The sequence below is a fragment of the Lissotriton vulgaris genome, chromosome 4_1, assembly GCF_964263255.1.
Source record: "Lissotriton vulgaris chromosome 4_1, aLisVul1.2, whole genome shotgun sequence".
NCBI classification, from domain to species: Eukaryota; Metazoa; Chordata; class Amphibia; order Caudata; family Salamandridae; genus Lissotriton; species Lissotriton vulgaris.
In genome coordinates this window covers 1,229,972,550-1,229,991,524 of record NC_141691.1, presented here as the reverse complement: position 1 = coordinate 1,229,991,524, position 18,975 = coordinate 1,229,972,550, and the positions used below count along the sequence as shown (strand labels likewise).

Here is an 18,975-nt window from a genome sequence, read left to right as displayed (position 1 = left end):
TTTGCTAATCACAAATAAGGAAGGTGTAGGAATCGCATTTTATTTTGCGATTCCTACATGAATCCCGTTTTGCGAGTCTCTAATAGCGATTCCTTATGAATCGCTATTAAAGACTCGCAAAACAGGTCTTTGATGAATCTGACAGTATATCTCTTCTATGTTGCGAACTCTACACGTTTTTATTGATTGGCTTTATATGTCTGATTACAGACAGCTTGAGCTGTCAAGTAATCATCACACAAAATACCTAGGAACTTGATTTAAGTCGGCCCCCTTCAGCCATTAACTTGTTTAGATTAGCACCTTTCAGTCAATGCCTATTTGGGGTGCTTTTAACTTTTTGCATCAGGCCAAAGGAATATTAGATAGTACAGTGGCGTAGCTGGAGCTACTGCCACCCTGCACAGCCTTTAAGTTTGAAACCAGGGGCTGGTATAAGCATGGGGACTGGCGGACGACTTGTTCCAGGGGTTGGGGAATGATGGTAGTCAACAGACACAACTTTGTCACCTCCACCTCCCCAAAAAGAGTGCCACCGAGGGCAGACCGCCCCCTCCCCTCAGCTACACCACTGGTATGGTGTTATGTCTTGCAGTGGTGTTTGCAAAAAGAGTCTGTCTTCAGTCTCTTTTATAGGACCCAAAGATAATCTGGACATAAGTGCAGCAGTGTTGTATTTAAAGGTCTATTCTCAAAAAATTCAAATCTAGAGTGGCATTTATTCTTATTTTTCTATTTTTTGTCCTCAATGCGCAATATTTTGGAGGTGGAGGTGGCATAAGCCCTTTGACCATCCTGTTCCGAAAAAGGGTTCTCTCTTGGATAAGTGCTGATGTGTGCATGGAGATTCTTGACCCTTCCTTTTGTAGGTGCCCCTTTATGTCCGCTTCCAGGGTAAATCGTTTTCGGCGGGGGGGTGCTACTCATTTTTACTACTCATTCAAGACCCTGCATGAAGACGTTATTGCATTGCCTAATCATTGGACAGTTGTGACAAAAACCCTGATTTTCAATGTGGCTGATTGTGTTGTTCCCAGATGTCCAAAATGTATATTTTTGACCCGTATTTCTGCTTCTATCCAATTTGTTTACCCTCCGAATAGAAACCAGCCATTCTTTATGTTTTGCAGGTATATTTTCACCCATTTAATGCATATTTCCCTTCCAGCTAACAGTGTTAACAGGAAAAGGAGGCTTTCCTGATCTTTGTTCAGTTTTGGGTAATTCGAGTAATGGTGACCTATCCCAAAAATACCAAAATCTATGCTTACCTCCACTAGTTGACCCAGCAGCTTGGATAAGGCCTTACCCGCCTGATCAAGGGTGGCATTTAGCGTAGAAGCCACAAGGCATATGTATTTGTGCTTTCCTCCCATATATTTGACATACTTCATTTGTGAGCACTAATGACACATTTAAATGAAGGCCGGAAAACAGCACTTAAAGGAACTAAATTGCAGCGTTGTGTGATCCATTGCTATAGCAACATGGGCATGCAAATCAACCCTGGCCTTGAGTATTACTTTTTATATATATATATATATTTCCTAAATCATATTCCTTTACTTAAAAAGGTGAGCGCTCAGTTAGCACAATGGAACCAGCTTCCGCTATCAATAATGGGACGGGTTGCGCTAATTCGAATGTCTATCCTTCCACTCTTTGCCTTTCTTTTTAGTGCAGTTCCCTGTGCAATACAGACTTCCTTTTTTAAGCAGATAGACGGTATGTTCTCTTCTTTCCTATGGGCAAATAAGGTACCAAGATTGGCACTTAGCACTTTCAATTATTCGGTCGCAGAAGGAGGATTATCTCTCCCGAATATTAGAGACTATTATTATGCGACATTTGCACATCATAGTTTTAGATTTTTCTGTTTAGATGCTCAAGAAGTAGATAATTCTTTAGGATTTTATGAATAAGATTCTAAGGGAACATAATATCATTGACCCTACAAGAGTGACCAAGTATCCTAGAAAAGTATTCTATAAGACCTTACAATGGCAATTAGCACTTTCAATTATTCGGTCGCAGAAGGAGGATTATCTCTCCCGAATATTAGAGACTATTATTATGCGACATTTGCACATCATAGTTTTAGATTTTTCTTTTTAGACACTCAAGAAGTAGATACGTTTTTATGAATAAGATTCTAAGGGAACATAATATCATTGACCCTACAAGAGTGACCAAGTATCCTAGAAAAGTATTCTAAAAGGCCTTACAATGGCTACTTAAACAAAAATCCCAGCTTCTGGCATATTACGATATTTTAAGAATTAATAACTTAACCAGACTTGGGAATATATGCACAGGAGAAATGGGTATTTTGGAGAAAAATACATTAAGATTGTGGTAAGAAAATGGGTATGATAAGATCCAGGATTTTATTGAGGGGAACTGCTGGAAAACATGGGAAGAGATCGAAATAGGGCTTCAACATCCTGATATAATTTTAAAATGGTCTTTCATCAGATTAAACTCTATACTGGAAAAGTTAGATATGAAAAAACTGCACTATAAATCTAGCATCGGTGAAGCCCTGAATAGCCCCCCACAACGGAAGGTCAGTAACTGGATTACAATTTGAAAAGATCAGGGATAGATGGCGGAAAAGGGAAGACATACAGATTAGTAAACCAAACTGGAATAAGCTAAATAAATTTAATGCAGTTATATTTCGTGGGGCCAATTTTAAAAGTATGCAATATTATTCAAAATTGTTGATTTATAGAACACCCCATTTCCTCCATAATATATACCCGCAAATAGAAGATAAATGTTTATGTTGTGAAGAGAAAGGCACCTGGACACATATTATGTGGGAATACCCAAAAATTCAGAAGGTGTGGGAGGAGATTGAGAAATACCTCAGATTTACAATAGACCCCCAAATCTCACTTAATGAATCTATAGCAGTTTTGGGCTGCTCTTCTGCCATCTCTTCACATGAAGAAAGCCTATTTATTTCAGCCTGAATAGCAAGATCTCTAATCCTCCAACTTTGGAAAACAGAGAAAGTATCTACTTTTAATGCATGGAGATTAAAATTGTCTAACATACAAGTGCGGGAAAAGAAATATGCACTAAGATCAGGAGCAGTGAGAAAATATGAGAAGTATTGGAGCGTGTTTGAATCTTAGCCTCCTTGGTAATACTTTGTACTTTATTCTAATATGTTTTTTATCATAACTCTTGGAGTGTCTGGGATTTTGAAAAAGGAAAAATGGAGGAAAAAAAAGAATATATATGTATGTATTTTGATTCAGCACTCTGCACTTTAAATGAATATGTTCTTCCCTCTGATTATAGGAACTGTGATGGCACTGTCGCACACTTTTAAATTCGTATTTAAATTGTGCTTTGATAACTTTAGCATTTTATAGTTATGCCAATTGTTCTGTCCTCAAGTGTTTAGGAATTTTACATGAGACTATTATGTGTGTAATATTCGTCTCTATGAACTCTCAATAAAAAGAATTAAAAAAAAATGATTACCATAATGGTCAAGCTCTCTGCCCATCATCAATGCAAAAAATGGACCGGGTCTCATATCAAAATTAACACAATATTTCTTTTAGCAAGGAATACCATAGTAAACAGGCTTTATATAGCACATTAGTTCAAATAATGGATGACAGGAGTCCTTTATTCTCTTTGGGTACCGCACATGCCAATTAAGGCTATTGTTTGCGTCTTGCCACGTTTTTAGTTCTGCAAAGGTTAAATAGAATGGCCTCATAACAAACTCATAGTGCAACACAGATAACTTAGATTATAAATTTTACATGATTTTCAAGTCACTTGTTGCCCATATAGAGACTCATTAAATCATAAAACAGTTTGCATGTTGCACTATGAGTTTGTTAAGAGGCCATTCTATTTAACCTTTGCAGAACTAAAAAGTTGTTGGGTTTTTAAAAATAAATCCTGTATTTAAAACTTGGTCTTTCAGTTTTTAATATTGTTTAGGATTACAGAAAATGTTTTTTGGTGCTCGTATTCCACTTATACATACAAAATGATTATTTTTCAATATGGCTGCCGCTTTAACATGTACCTTCAAAACGTTACAAGACGCAGACAACAGCATGAATTGGGATGCGCGGTACCTGAAGAGAATGAACGACTCATGTGGTTCATCATTTACACTAATGTGCGATATAGAGCCTGTTTACTAAGGTATTCTTCACAAAAATAAAAATGGTGTTAATTTTAATATGAGACCTGGTCCATCTTTTGCATTGATGACGCGGCACAGAGCTCGCACATTATGGAATTTTTGATAAAGGGAAAAATTGTTTGAACTTGAATATGAGACTATCCTAATTTTCAGACTTCCTTTTGTATTGACTAATCCAAACAAATCTGTGTCCTTGTTGTTTGGGCCCTTGAAAATGGGAAAGCACTGCTGTGGTGTATAGCTCTAAGATGGCTGCCACCTTTGTTTGTGTTTGGAACTGGTAAATACGAATAGACGCAAGTCACATGGTCCTTCGCTTCCGGGCAGGAGCTTTAAAAACGAGTGTTCTTTTCGGCTCTGTTTCGCTGAAAGAATACTTCGACCAGTGAAGCGGGTGGTTATCATGCCATTCTCTGTGAGTTACTATTGGGCTACACGAGTCCTCTATAGACATAGACAGAAGGGGAAGAGTAAATTAGAACAGTTTAACTAGGACAATGAATTTTGCAGCAATCTGAGTGTAACGCTGTCACATAGAGAGTTATATCATTCAGTGATGTATTAGCAATCACAGCGCTGTGGATACTTTTATTGGCAATAGGTTAATTTTTGATATATGCCCGTGTACAAATAACGCTATGAGACAAACACCATTTAAGGATGGCCGGTAAAGCCACCCAATTATCCTAGGGTAGATAGATTTGCAGTGTATAAACAATGAGCCGCTCCCAGTCTTGGTGTCACTAGTGTAAGTGTTGTGTTCCAATTGTGAGTGCTGGCATCTCTATCTGGGATCGTCCGTCCATATGGTATAAAAATCGTGGCCTATGCGGACGATACCCAGCTGGTGGTCTCTTTGACGCGGGCCGGAGACCCTGAGGGCACGGTGGATCTGGTGGGTTGCCTGAGCAAAGTCAGCAGCTGGATGACCTCGTCTTGTCTCAAACTTAATGGGGACAAGACAGAGGTCATGCTGTTGGGTCATTCGGCTCCATCTACGGTCGACCAGATCTGGCCAGTCTGTCTGGGTCCCCCTCCAGTCCCTAAAGATGCTATTAAGAGCTTGGGTGTCTGGCTGGACAAGTCCCTGACGTTTGACCATCAAGCTGTCATGCTATCTGCCACCTGTTTTGGCCTCATTAGAATGCTGAGGAAGATCCTCCCCTTGCTACCATTTGAGGCCAAACAAATTGTTGTTCAAGGACTGATTCTCTCAAGATTAGACTTTGGAAATGCACTCTATCTTGGGGCTCCAGACTTCACATTGAGGAAGCTACGGGTGATCCAAAATAGTGCGGCCCGGACCCTGCTTCAAATCCCTCTCAGGACCTCTGTTAGACCTGGACTAACAAAACTGCACTGGCTCCTGGTAAGGGATAGGATTAGTTTTAAATCTCTCTGTGTTGCTCATCAGGCATTCTGGGAAACTGGCCCAACAATTAGTCGTCCCTTAATCACCCCTTACCTCCCTAGCAGACAGCTACGGTCTACCAACGCTTTCTGTGCTGTCGTGCCAAGAATTAAACGGTCCAGAGCAGGAGGTTGTTTCTCTTCCCTGAATGTGGCTAGGCTTTGGAACAGTCTACCCTTATTTCTCTTTTAGGAAGCACCTGAAAACCTTCTTTTTCAATAAATAGATTTGTTTTTCCTGTTTCTGTCACTCGCCCAGTTGTCTATGCATTGTTAGCTTTAGCGCTTAGACGCCTCTGGGCAGCTATCTGCGCTTTCTAAAACACATTTTCATTTCATTTCACAAAAAGTGAAGGACTGGTCTCACACACCACTGGGTGTCATGCTTCATAATTGACCCGTTCTCGCCCTCTAAAAACTTGGTTTGATAGAGGGCGGGCATACACCTGACAACAGGGATGCACTTCTAAACTAAATGGGGGCCCAAAGAAAACTAAAGAGTGAATTAAAAGGCCATTATGGTTGTCAGCTTAAATTTAATAGCGCCGGCAACCATATGGTAGTTTAAAAGAAGATGATCGGTGTCATGGGGATATTAGTGTCCACCCGCCGCTGTGAAAGGGGTCAACATATTTCTGCCTGTAGGCCCATGTGGGTCCGCGGCATTCTTCAGGAACATGAAAAAACGGGCTCCACTCTTACCAAACAATGGCCAGAGGGTTCCACTTGGTGGCATGATGGCGATCACACTCCACTCTGAAATGGCTAGATCGTTATTGCCTGAAAGAAAAAACAAAGTGAATAAACCAATAACACTGTCACATAACTAGTGCACATATTACCAAAATAAGCCATAATCACCATGGTTCTAGCTCGAGTGGGTAATAGTGCAACAGTCAAGTGAGAGAACAATCTGTGCAGCATTTTTGGAGAAATTATCCCCATTGTGCTTAACCTAAGATGAGGTCAAAATGGCCTCATAGGAGAGAAGTGGCAGATGAACCCTTTAGGTCCAAGAACTAGAAAAATGTGGGGAGAAAGAAAACAGAAAATCACTCTGTTAGAGGCACCTGGGGGCCTGTTTCAAGGAACACCATTTGTATCTTAATGCCACAAAAAGGATAGTGTAACCTGTAGGGAGAGAAACCATCCAGCACCACACTCATACTCATACTGTTCCATGCCGTGGTCTCCGCCTCTATGCCTATTTCTGCATGCCTTCGCTCCTCGTTGGTGAAGTGAGTTTGATGCTGACTCATATTTATACACTAAGCTACCGCATTTAGGTGATTAACGAGGTGATTAATGAGCACTGCTTTGGAGCCGCTGTGCGAGATTGGTGTCTATGCAGTGCCCATGGAGTTTCCTCGTGAAGTGCCTGGCTGCCCAAATATGGTCCCCGGAACCGTTTGTCCAATTGCGTTGTTAATAGTATTAGCGCAGTGTTGGTTGCCGTATGAGAAGCATCTCACCTGTGGGCATGCGCAAGGGGGTTTTTGGTGAGCATTGGGTGGATCCGTCTTGCTCAGAGGAATGCTCATGCACACAAGAGTCGGTCCGGCGTTAATCTAAAGTTGGAACTGCGCATGCGTCAGGTTTATAAGAAAGGCACATGTGTGTAAAACGACCCATATAAAGAATGGTCTAAGGTTACCAAATCGCGTATGGTGCTGTATCGCCGGTAGTGGTGTCGGCATATAAATAATGACTATGACTTGTACTGACAATTCTTGTGGTACACCATGGTGCTCATCAACCTATCCCCAATCATATCCCCTATCATATTTTCTAACAATTGATATTTGCATCTTACAGTCATACAAGGGGGAAAGGGATATATGTAAGAAAAAAAGGGGTGTGCGGTACGCCTTAGGGGTGCTGGGGCTCAATGATTATTACCAGGCGGTATTACTAATAAAAGCAAGATGTTTAATGTCAATGAGTCAGGGTGGATGTATATATAGAGAGAGAAAGGGTTCAGTAATCAGACTCAGTGTCCTGAAAGTTCAAATCGAACAGTAGTCAGAAATTTAGTGTTCCATATTAGCGGATTATAAATTGGTAATAGAGTTTCTACAATAGACCCACTAATGGCACGTTTACATATCGGTAGATAGCCACCCAAATGGAGGGACCCAGACAAGAGAAAGAAAGAACAGAGTGTTTTTAGGCAGATGTCAGAGGTACCTAGGCATTATATTAGCAGGACTAAGGTTTCAATGGTGTCATATTGTGCTTTATGAGATTATTGAGGATGACCGGGTGGCAGAAGGAGGTTTGCCCTTATTGATTGAGCTGAAGTCACGGGATATCATGGTTAAGGCCTTCTTTCCAGGTTCGGAGTCAGGACACGCACCGCTGTCCTCGAATGTGTGTTGGCCTGCTGAGGTCTGTAGTGTGTTTCTTCATAACTTCCAGGATAACCCATTTGAGGTCTGTGTCTTTGTGATTTTTTTCTAAAAAATGTCTAGTAAGTTTGGTGTTATTCTTTTTGCAAGGTATGGTGCTGTGATGCTCATTGATGCATATTTAAATTTTTCTGGTGGTCATGCCCACCTACCTAAAGTTGCATGGGCACATGAGGAGATAGACCACGTTCTCCGTGTTGCAGTTACTGAAATGGTTAAGTACCCATGGTCGTGTGGTTCCAATGTCAACAGTCTTTGTGTTTGTTGTGAGGGGGCATGCAACACAGCCCCGCAGGAAAAATTTCCAGTAGGTCTCTGAGTGTTCCATAATGTCATTTGATTATCCTTTTGGGGTTCCGGATCTTTAGCCCTTACAATCTCATCCCGCAAGTTCTTACTCCTTTTAAATGCAAACAGGGGAGGATCCCAGTGTTTTTCCGCCCCTTGGAGGATATGCCAGCTCCTTTTAATGATTCTCTGTACATTCTTTGAGGCTGGGGTAAATTCTGTGACACACACCATCCTATCCGACTTCTCTTTTGTGATTGTTTCGAGTAGAGCATCACAATTGACATTTCTTGCTCTTTGCTTTGACCTTCTGATAAGTTTTTTTGGGTAGTGTTGATCTTGTAATTTGGATTCCAGGTCCTCCGCTTGTGTTTGGAAGGTGTTTGTTTCAGAACAGTTTCTGCGTGTCCTAGGAAACTGTCTGATCAGCAAGTTGTCCCTCAGGGCTTTGGGTGATAGCTCTCATAAAGCAATAGGCTGTTCTTGTCAGTTGCTTTATTGTGGACTTTGGTACTGATGCCCTCTGTGTCCATTGTGATGTCTAAGTCTGGGAACACATCGTGGTTCTTGTTCATTGAGTGGGTGAATCTGAGATGTCTGTCTTTTGTGTTGATCTGCTCTACAAAGGATTCAGCTGTGGTCTGCCCCCCCCCCGAGACGATAAAAACATCATCAATAAAGCGTTCCCATGTCCTCATGTTTGAGGAGAAAGGGTTGCTCTCATGGAAGATGTAAACTTCCTCAAACTGGTGTACATATAGACATACAAGGCTTGGGGCAAATGTACTGTCCATCGAGGTGCTGTTGATTTTATGATATAGGGCACCCTCGAATTCGAAGAAATTTTCTGTCAGGGCTATTTCTGCACATTCCAAAATGAATTGTTGCGGTGTTTGGAAATTCCAGTCCGAACTGCGAAGGATTTGTTCTATCACTTCCAAGGTGCGTTGCTGGGGGATGCTCGTGTAAAGCGCCTCAATGTCCATTATGATGAACATATCCTCCATGATGTTAGTATCTAGATCCCTCAGGTGGCAGAGTACATCTTTAGTGTCCCTGAGGTAAAATCTTGATTTCTGGACTAATGTTTTAAGAAACCAGTCACAAAATTGTGACAGAGGTTCTAGGATAGAACCTATACCTGACACAATGGGTCTGCCAGGCTATGGGGATATGATTGGGGATAGGTTGATGAGCACCATGGTGTACCACAAGAGTTGTCAGTACGAGTCATAGCCATCATTTATATGCCGACACCGCTACAGGCGATGCAGCACCATACGCGAGTTGTGAACCTTAGACCATTCTTTTTATGGGTCATTTTACACACATGTGCCTTTCATATAAACCTGGTGCAGGCGCAGTTCCAACTTTAGATTAGCGCCGGCCTGACTCTTGTGCGCATGAGCATTCCTCTGAGCAAGACGGATCCATGCAATGCTCACCACAAACCCCCTTGCGCATGTCCACAGGTGAGATGCTTCTAATACGGCAACCGACACTGCGCTAATACTATAAACAACACAATTGGACAAATGGTCCGGGGACCATATTTGGGCAGCCAGGCACTTCACGAGGAAACTCCATGGACACTACATAGACACCGGATCTCGCACAGCGGCTCCAAAGCAGTGCTCATTAATCACCTCGATAATCACTTAACTGCGGTAGCTTAGAGTATAATTATGAGTCAGCATCAAACTCACTGCACCAGCGAGGAGCGAAGGCATGCAGACATAGGCATAGAGGCAGAGACCATGTCATTAAACAGTAAGAGTATGAGTGCGGTGCTGGATGGTTTCTCTCCCTACAGGTCACGCAATCCTGTTTGTGGCATTAAGATACAAATGGTGTTCCTTGAGACAGGCCCCCCAGTGGCCTCTAACAGAGCAATTTTCTGTTTTCTTTCTCTCCACATCTTTCTAGGTCCTGGACCTAAAGGGTTCATCTGTCACTTCCCTACTATGGGGCCATTTTGACCTCATCTTAAGGTAAGCACAATGGGGATAATTTCTCCAATAATGGTGCACAGATTGTTTTCTCACTTCACTGTTGCACTAATAGCCACTCAAGCTAGAACCATGGTGATTATGGCTTATTTTGGTAATATGTGCACTAGTTATGGGACAGTGTTTTTGGTTTATTCACTTAGTTTTTTCTTTCAGGCAATAAAGATCTAGCCATTTCAGAGTGGAGTGTGATCGCCATCACCCCATCAAGTGGAATCCTCTGGTCAATGTTTGGTAAGAGTGGAGCCCGTTTTTTCATGGTCCTGAAGAATGCCGCTGAGACACACAGGCCTACAGGCAGAACATGTTGACCCCTTTCACAGCGGTGGGGGGACACTAATATCCCCATGACACCGACCATCTTCTTTTAAACTACCATATGGTTGCCGGCACTATTAAATTTAAGCTGACAACCATAATGGCCTTTTAATTCACTCTTTAGTTTTCTTTGGGCCCCCCACTTAGTTTAGAAGTGCATCCCTGTCGTCAGGTGTATGTTCGCCCTCTATCAAACCAAGTTTTTAGAGGGCGAGGACTGGTCAATGATGAAGCGTGACACCCGGTGGTGTGTGAGACCAGTTCTTCACTTTTTGTGAGATGACAGAACTCACAATTGGAACACTGCACTTACACTAGTGATACCAAGACTGGGAGCAGCTCATTGTGATACACAGTTTATGTTGCAGGCTGCCGTCTACCAGTACCCTGTGCCTCTGGTTCCCTCTGTCCAGATTGATCTGGCCTTTTGTGGTTACATAGATAGATTTGCAGTCACCGTGCTCCGACAAAAATCAGGTCATTTGCCAAATATGTCTCAATTTGCATTTGGGACAACTGATAAATAAATAACATTCATTTCTATTTGGCAAGCTTGTAAACTTGGTTTTTGTGTCCGCTACTGATATCGTATTGAGAATGAAACCAACTTGTGAATTTAAAAATCTTGAAGGGAGACAGTCAATATCTTAGGGAAATACAGCAGATTCAGCTATTGAACTGTCTCTATCTGTATAGCTTTGGGTGTAAATTGTTTTCTGCACTAGTTTGAGCATGCTAATCTATTATACTTTTGACTTTCTTAATATTATCAAGATGGCCGCGTCTTGTGTCATGATCGCTTACATTATTGCGGTACAGTCTGCTGATCAACTTACTTTCTTTACACTTTAAGCAGCAATTGAGTGGTGCCACTCCAAATAATAGACAGTGCATATATAATTGTTGCAAATCCGTGTCTGTGATAGTCCTTGCAGAATGCCATATTGAATTGCATAGATAATCATGAACTTTTGTAGGAAGTTAGTAATAAACACACATACACTAATTGCATAGTCATGGGTTTTTCATTGAATTAAATCCGGATACAGGGATAAATTGTTATGTATTAGTTGTCTTGACTTCCTTGGGTTTCTTCTTTTCACCATGGAAGTCATGTAATAAACTTTTAATGTTTAACGGAAGACTTTGTGTATATATGATCTTCTTGATCCAGGGACATGAGATGTCATCCCTTAAATGCTTATCGTTTCAGAGTCTTTGAATGCTACAAGTATTTTATGTCGACTGGATTAGAAACACTGTGATCACTTGAAGAATAGATTTTATGCCATACTTTGAAGGTATGGGATTTTTATATGTATTGAGTCCTTAATATTGTTTTTCTTTTCTTTTTTTTTACACAATTTCTTTACACTACATAGTGATGCCATAAAATGTCTACTTAAATGGGTTGGATTGTAGCAGCCCATTTGAAGATATTTAGTTGATCTGTCCTTGGTATTAAAATTTGATCATTTAAATGTTTGATCGGTTACTATTCACAGGCGTATGATCATGTATAAATCCGTATATATGATATAAAAATCTGTTTATTCAAAAGTCTGATTGTTAACTATCCATAGGTATATGATCGTGTACAAAGTGGTATATCTGTTTTTTAATGATATAATTTTGTAAATATGGATGTTTTTGTATATTCATTTTTTGACAATGGGTGTAGGCTCCGTCGTTTTAAATAATGTATTTGAATATTCTCTCAATAGCCCTGAAGAAGTCTCTCAGGAGACGAAACTCGTTGGCTATGATCAATAAAATTTTGAAGAGAAAATCTGTTTGTGAAAAATAAAGTGAACACTGCATCAAGAGAAATATACCCTGGACTTTGATGTTCTTTTCTTTGTGTGTTACCTTTTGTGGACTGTGATATGAAACGCCAATATAATTGTATATAGTGCTGAAACCCGTTTTGTTTTGCAATCTTTAAATATGAACCACTTTATCTTAAACACATTGTTGACATTGTAAAAAATCTAAACACTTCTACCATGCCTCCCGTTTCTTCTGACAATACCACAACATTTCTCTTTTCTACTTCCCCAATAACCCAATATTACACCCCACCAACAAGAATAAAAACAAACAGCCTAACACAAGCATAAAGCAACATAATCAGTGATCTTGATATGGAGTAACAATTCTACACTGACTGAACTACTGTCAAATCTACAACTCTCTTGGACGCTATCACTGCTTCACACTATAAAGTCCCTTTTGAGCCAACCTTCACCTAGACATTTTACAACAGCCCACAAAATAACTTCACCAAATGACTCGAGTCTCAACTACCCATAGACATGGTTTGCATGAGAGGCTTACCTTCTTTATATGTGCTTAATTACAGCCACTCACCACTGACCAAAGAATACATCTCTTATCCTCTCACCAAAATGTGTGACATAAAACTGAAACTGAATCGCCTGCATGATATTATAAAGAGTCAGCAAACCATGTTCTCCATATCTCCTGCAAACAGACTTTCTCTTTACAGGGAGTTCTCTTCAGATCCCACCCTTTTACACATCAAGCAGCACACCTAATGAGGCTAAGCCTGACCCCAAACCTTTTGGAACATTCCTGTGCACACATTAACTCTAATGCACCCCACAAACCAGAAAAGCATGTGCTTTCAGAACTCCCAACGAATCCTATTTCCAAAATACCCAAAGCTAGATGTTCTAAACACAAATATTAATATGCCCATCACCTTCAGAAGAATCATATCCTCTAAACCCAGTTACCCATCTCCTACAAATCACAGGAAAGCTGGTCTTCTGAACTATAGGTCTGTTGTCTTGAATGAAACGTCCATATCTGCTTTCATCCTAAACAGTGCAACTTATGCAATCACGGAAAGATGGTATGGCCCATTGTCCTTACCACTATTTGATTGTGTAGTATCATTAAGATACATTGTTCAACCTAACAAAGTTAAAAAAAAATGTGCAGTTGTAATTTTCTATGAGGAGTCTGATAAATGCAAACACATTTTTATTTAATAAGCAGTTTCTGTTTCTGTTGTCTTGCTATGAAAATTATGAATACAGCATAAAAACCACCAAAATGTTTATCCTATACCAACTACCTGACAGCAAATGTTCTATCTTCACCACCCGCAATTAAGACTATTCCATAAACCCGATTTTTGTAAAGAAATACTACATGTAAATCTTAATTGTCTCACATAGGATTAATCAGACCACTTCCAATTTTAACACAGTCTTCCCTTGTTGAATTGGAGAGGAATATGGAACGCGTAGTGACCTCAAACATATTGAAAAATTGTCCCATAGACTCCTTAACTTACTTAATAAAATGACAAACAGAGCCAATCAGGGGATCCTCAAAGCCAATAAAGCTTTATAATGATGGGATTGCTAACATTAAGGAACAATTAATTGTCATCACCTCCAAAGTGAAAAGACATAATAATACCTTGCTGTAATATGTAGATAAAGGAGATGCAAACAAATGTCAAGCCTATATACATTGAGGATGAAAATCTCCTACATCCCTCTTTTTACATTCACATTTGTAAGAAAAACAGCACAGCAGGCAAACAATATACTTTGTGAAATACTGCTTCCTAAAGCAGAAACTTGTACAATAAATCAATCAAAATAGCTCTAATAGATCATAGAACTCAGTTCACCTCACGTTTCATCACTTTATTTAAATGCATTTATTTAGTATCCCAACTCTGTGACTAAATGATAGCAGTGAGGGAGGACATTATAAAACACACACAATTGTTAGATACTTAAAGTTTCAGTCTCATGGAGGATATTCCCTCGATAACCTGCTCTGCTCCCATTACCTTGAATTCATTAAATAAGGTAACTGTACATTTGTAAGGCCACAACTTATGGCCTCATTACGATGTTGGTTGGAACGAAATCTGACTGACTCCTTGTCTGAATCTGTTACTACCGACTCGCATTCGGCGAATCCGACCAACTGATTACGATGGTTCCGAACACCATTTGGAAAGGCTCCAACTGATTTCAATGGGAACCTATGTTCCGACCGACAACACAGGCTCCCAATAAAAAAAGGCATGGTTGTGGAAAACCTTGCACCCCGTGTGCATGTTTATAAAGGGGGTCCCTAGGGTACCTCTAAGGGCCCCAACTGGAGCTCTCAGTGTGAAGGGGGCCCTGCAAAGGGCCCTCAAAGTCAGTTTCCGACAGGCGTTCCATGTCGGACAGACTGATTTGGAAAGGCTGTCAGAATCCAACATCATAATACGTCGGTCAGAAACATCGTCCATGGAGCTGTATGATTTGGCATCAACTGATCTGGATATTTGAATGCTGGTCGAAACCAATTCAGACTGACCGCACGGGGACCTTTCCTCATAATCGGTTGGTCAGAAACGTTTCCGAGTCAACCGGAAACATAGATTCCGACACAGTTTAAGAGATTCCGACTGCCGTTCAGATCCTTTCTAACCAACATTGTAATGAGGCCCTAAGTTCTGAGCCAATATCTACAGATTCAACCACCCACCCATCCTTCACCTCACCTTTATCCACCTTTGTCTGCCTCTATTTATCCCTCACCCTAAGGTATTTATCCAACTCTCTGCATACATCTACCAGCACCTAAGTACCCATTGACCTCCCCAAGTGTCCATCATCTATCCTAACAAAAGCACATATCCAACCTCTCAAGCCCTTGAATGCATTCATGACTCCACAAACATTTATTGCATTCAACACCAATTGCATCAATATAGCTATGCAACTGGATCCATCCACCTACTGAATCACCACTGGATGCATGCACCCCCTTTCAACCATATTTTCATTCTTGTATACATGCATACAGTGATCAATCCAACCCTAAACCCATGTACGAAACCAGCACAACATCCTCCTGTTTCTGCATGTGTATGTATGTTATCTGAAGGCATGTGTGTCTGTGTGTATATTTGCATCCAGCTGTGATAGTAAGTTACTGTATGTATTTTCTTTTTATGCATCCAAACCTATCACAAACCAACAGTTAGAGGAAATGTCCAACGACTCATAAAAGAAATTCGACCTGTTGGATTTGACATTATTTGTTTTTATGATATGCAAATGTACCTTACTACTTATTGAATATGACCTTGAGAAATATGTACTGGTATTCACTGTTTCTAAAATGTACAAACATTTTCTTGACCCAAAAATATCTATTAAACAAGGTTGGGAAATCTTAAAACACCTTGAGCTCATTGCATCCTTTCTACATGATGGGTTATTCAAAAAACATTAAGTAACACTCCAAATGTGTGATTCGATGGTCATCAAGACTCTGGATGCATTTACCTAAGCATTGTAAATATCACAGGTGTACAGTATAAAGTACATATTATATAACAACCCACAAACATTAGTTTCATACATTTATTTTTAATGACGTTTTTGAATGGATTAGGATCTAATAGTAGTTCACTTCTCCCTCTAGTGTGTTTTGCTCAGGCTATCATATGATTAGATTACAAGAAGTATTATTCATCACAAAAGACAACAAGGTCAGATTCAATCTAATAAAAAAGGCAAGCACTTTATGTTGGTAACTACATATTTTAGTCTCTTCCTAATATATTACCTTTTAAAATCATCTGAAAGTTGGTGCATGCCATTCGGGGTAATTTTCTTATACATCTGAACATTCAGTATCTAAGTGTTTCAAGCATAATTCAGCTGAATTGTTTAATTTCCATCCTACTAATAAATTATTATATCATATTAACTCCAAATTCAATGCAGAAATCAGCTGAATGTTGTAATTATACCGCCAGATTTGCTAAGGAAAGATTGATCACAAAGTGTCGCTAGAAGAAACATCTTAACCAGAAGGAATTTATGTAGCTGTTTGTATTAAAGAACAAAGGGATTATATGTATGATAAATGAGATATCAGCGTACTGGCATAATTATTCTCCACTTTGAAAAGCAACATGCCCGAGTTATTTTTGTATTTCATTGGAAGCCCTAAGTCTGAATACTGTATTCTAAATTCTGTTATTAACCTCCCTTTTACTACAGAGATAAAATGCAAAAGGACTTTGACATGTTAGTAGCCCATTTTAAACTCAGCTCATCTGAGATAATCACATTATGATTAATGATGTGGTTTTAGGCAGAAGACTACTTGCAGTGGAGTGTGGAAGCAAATTGCACATGTAAAAAACAACTGTGAGGGACCTAGTCAGAAAATGCATTTTTTTCCATAGGAGTTAACCATATATAGAAGAATGTCTACAAAAAAATAAGCCTATTTGTTAAGTGCTATCAACCAATAACCGATTAACACAAATGTGTAAATGTACATTTTCCACATTGTCTACTAACTCCCCATGGCCCCTCCAATGCATGTTACCAAAATGGAGATCCCTGTGTGAAGAAGATCTCCACACAGAAAAGAAGAGAGGCAGATATAGAGATCTGCCACCACAGGTTTGTGAATGGCATTTGTGAGTACAGAAAGTAGTACTACAGAGATACCACCTAGTTTACTTTAAGAAGCCTTTGAAATTGGCCCGTTAGTTTTATTTCTTCAGCTATCGGTGGCTCCAAACGGCTTTGAATCGAAGTTCCCTGTCATTGCTACTTAAAGGGAATTCACAATGTCCGGAGGCATCGATGTCCTGCAGATGAAGGAGGAGGATGTCCTTAAGTTCCTCGCTGCCGGGACCCACCTGGGAGGCACCAACCTCGACTTCCAGATGGAGCAGTACATTTACAAGAGGAAAAGGGATGGAATTTACATCATAATCTTAAAACGAACCTGGGAGAAGATGCTGGTGGCTTCCCGCGCCATTGTAGCCATTGAAAACCCAGCGGACGTGTGCGTCATCTCGTCCGGAAACACTGGACAGCGTGCTGTACTGAAGTTTGCATCCTCTTGCAACGCTACCCCCATTGCAGGCCGCTTCCCCCCTGGAACCTTCACCAACCAGATCTAGGCAGCTTTCCAAGAAACGCGCCTCCTGGTGGTGACTGACCCGCGAGCTGACCACCAGCCGCTCACCGAGGCTTCCTATGTCAACATCCCCACCATCGCCCTGTGCAACACGGATTCGCCCCAGCGCTACGTTGACATCGCCATCCCCTGCAACAACAAGGGAGCCCACTCTGTCGGTCTGATGTGGTGGATGCTGGCGCGTAAAGTGCAGCGCATGCGCTGCACCATCTCCCGCGAGCACCCTTGGGAAGTGATGCCTAATCTGTACTTCTACTGTGACCTGGAGGAGATTGAAAAGGAAGACCAGGCAGCAGCAGAAAATGCCGTCACCAAGGAGGAGTTCCAGGGAGAATAGACCCCCCCGTACCAGACTTTCCACAGCCTGAGGTGGCTGACTGGTCCGAAGGAGTGCAGGTGCCCTCTGTGCCCATCCAGCAGTTCCCTACCGAGCGTACAGACATCGCCATTACCCCAAAAGCACCTCAAGATGACTGGAGTGCTCAGCCTGCCAGCACCAAATACTGGTCTGCTGACCCTACTGCTCAGGCCACAGAGTGGGTTGGGGCACCCACCGAATGGTCCTAAATGTCTATTCCTGGCCATAACATCAATTCTGAAAATAAACTTTTGAACTTCTAAAAAAAAAAAGCATTTGAATTTACAAGGAAACCGCAGAATTTATATATGCTCATCATTAAATATTCATGTAACACCCTGAATAGACTCCTTCATGTCGAAAGACATGACTTAAATATATTTCTCAACTCCTCCATATGGCACAATGAATTCATCTGCATTAGGGTGAACCAATTCATTGGAGAACTTGGAGAGATGAGGGCATTATATGGGTACAACATTTATTTTAAAATTACACTTTTCCTACTTTCTCAAAAGCACAATCTTTTTTCCAATTACCATTATCATTCTTACATAGGTTTCTACTCTGAGGTATTGCAATACCAAATTCCTATCCACATTTTCACTCCATGCCTCAGGCTCCCTCACCACTAGATCACGCATGGTTAATTATCATCTCCAAATCGTCGAAGGCCTCTAATCTTTACACTTGCTTACTGTTCCCACTTCTACAAAAACCCAAGACTAAGGTTGAACTTTCCTCTGAGACTGATCTAGATATTCAATGGCCCATATCTTTTTGGGATAAGATTTAGACGAAAATTAGGAAATCTTTTAGAGTGGCTAGTACTACACAAACTCTCTTTTTTATTTATAATAGATTGCTACTAACACCAGTTTCTCTACACAAAATACATTCTGATACCCCAGACATATGTTGGTCTTGTGCATCACCACAAGCAGATCTTCAACATTTACTCTGTACATGCCCACAGGGTCTGCAGTTCTGGAAAGCAGTCTGGTGCCA

The 18,975-nt window shown here is 40.7% G+C and overlaps 1 pseudogene; it reads left to right on the top strand.

Annotated features, from left to right (window-relative positions):
• Positions 1 to 17,190: 17,190 nt before the first annotated feature.
• On the top strand, positions 17,191 to 18,239 carry LOC147723080 (small ribosomal subunit protein uS2 pseudogene; annotated as a pseudogene).
• The last annotated feature ends 736 nt before the right edge of the window (positions 18,240 to 18,975 follow it).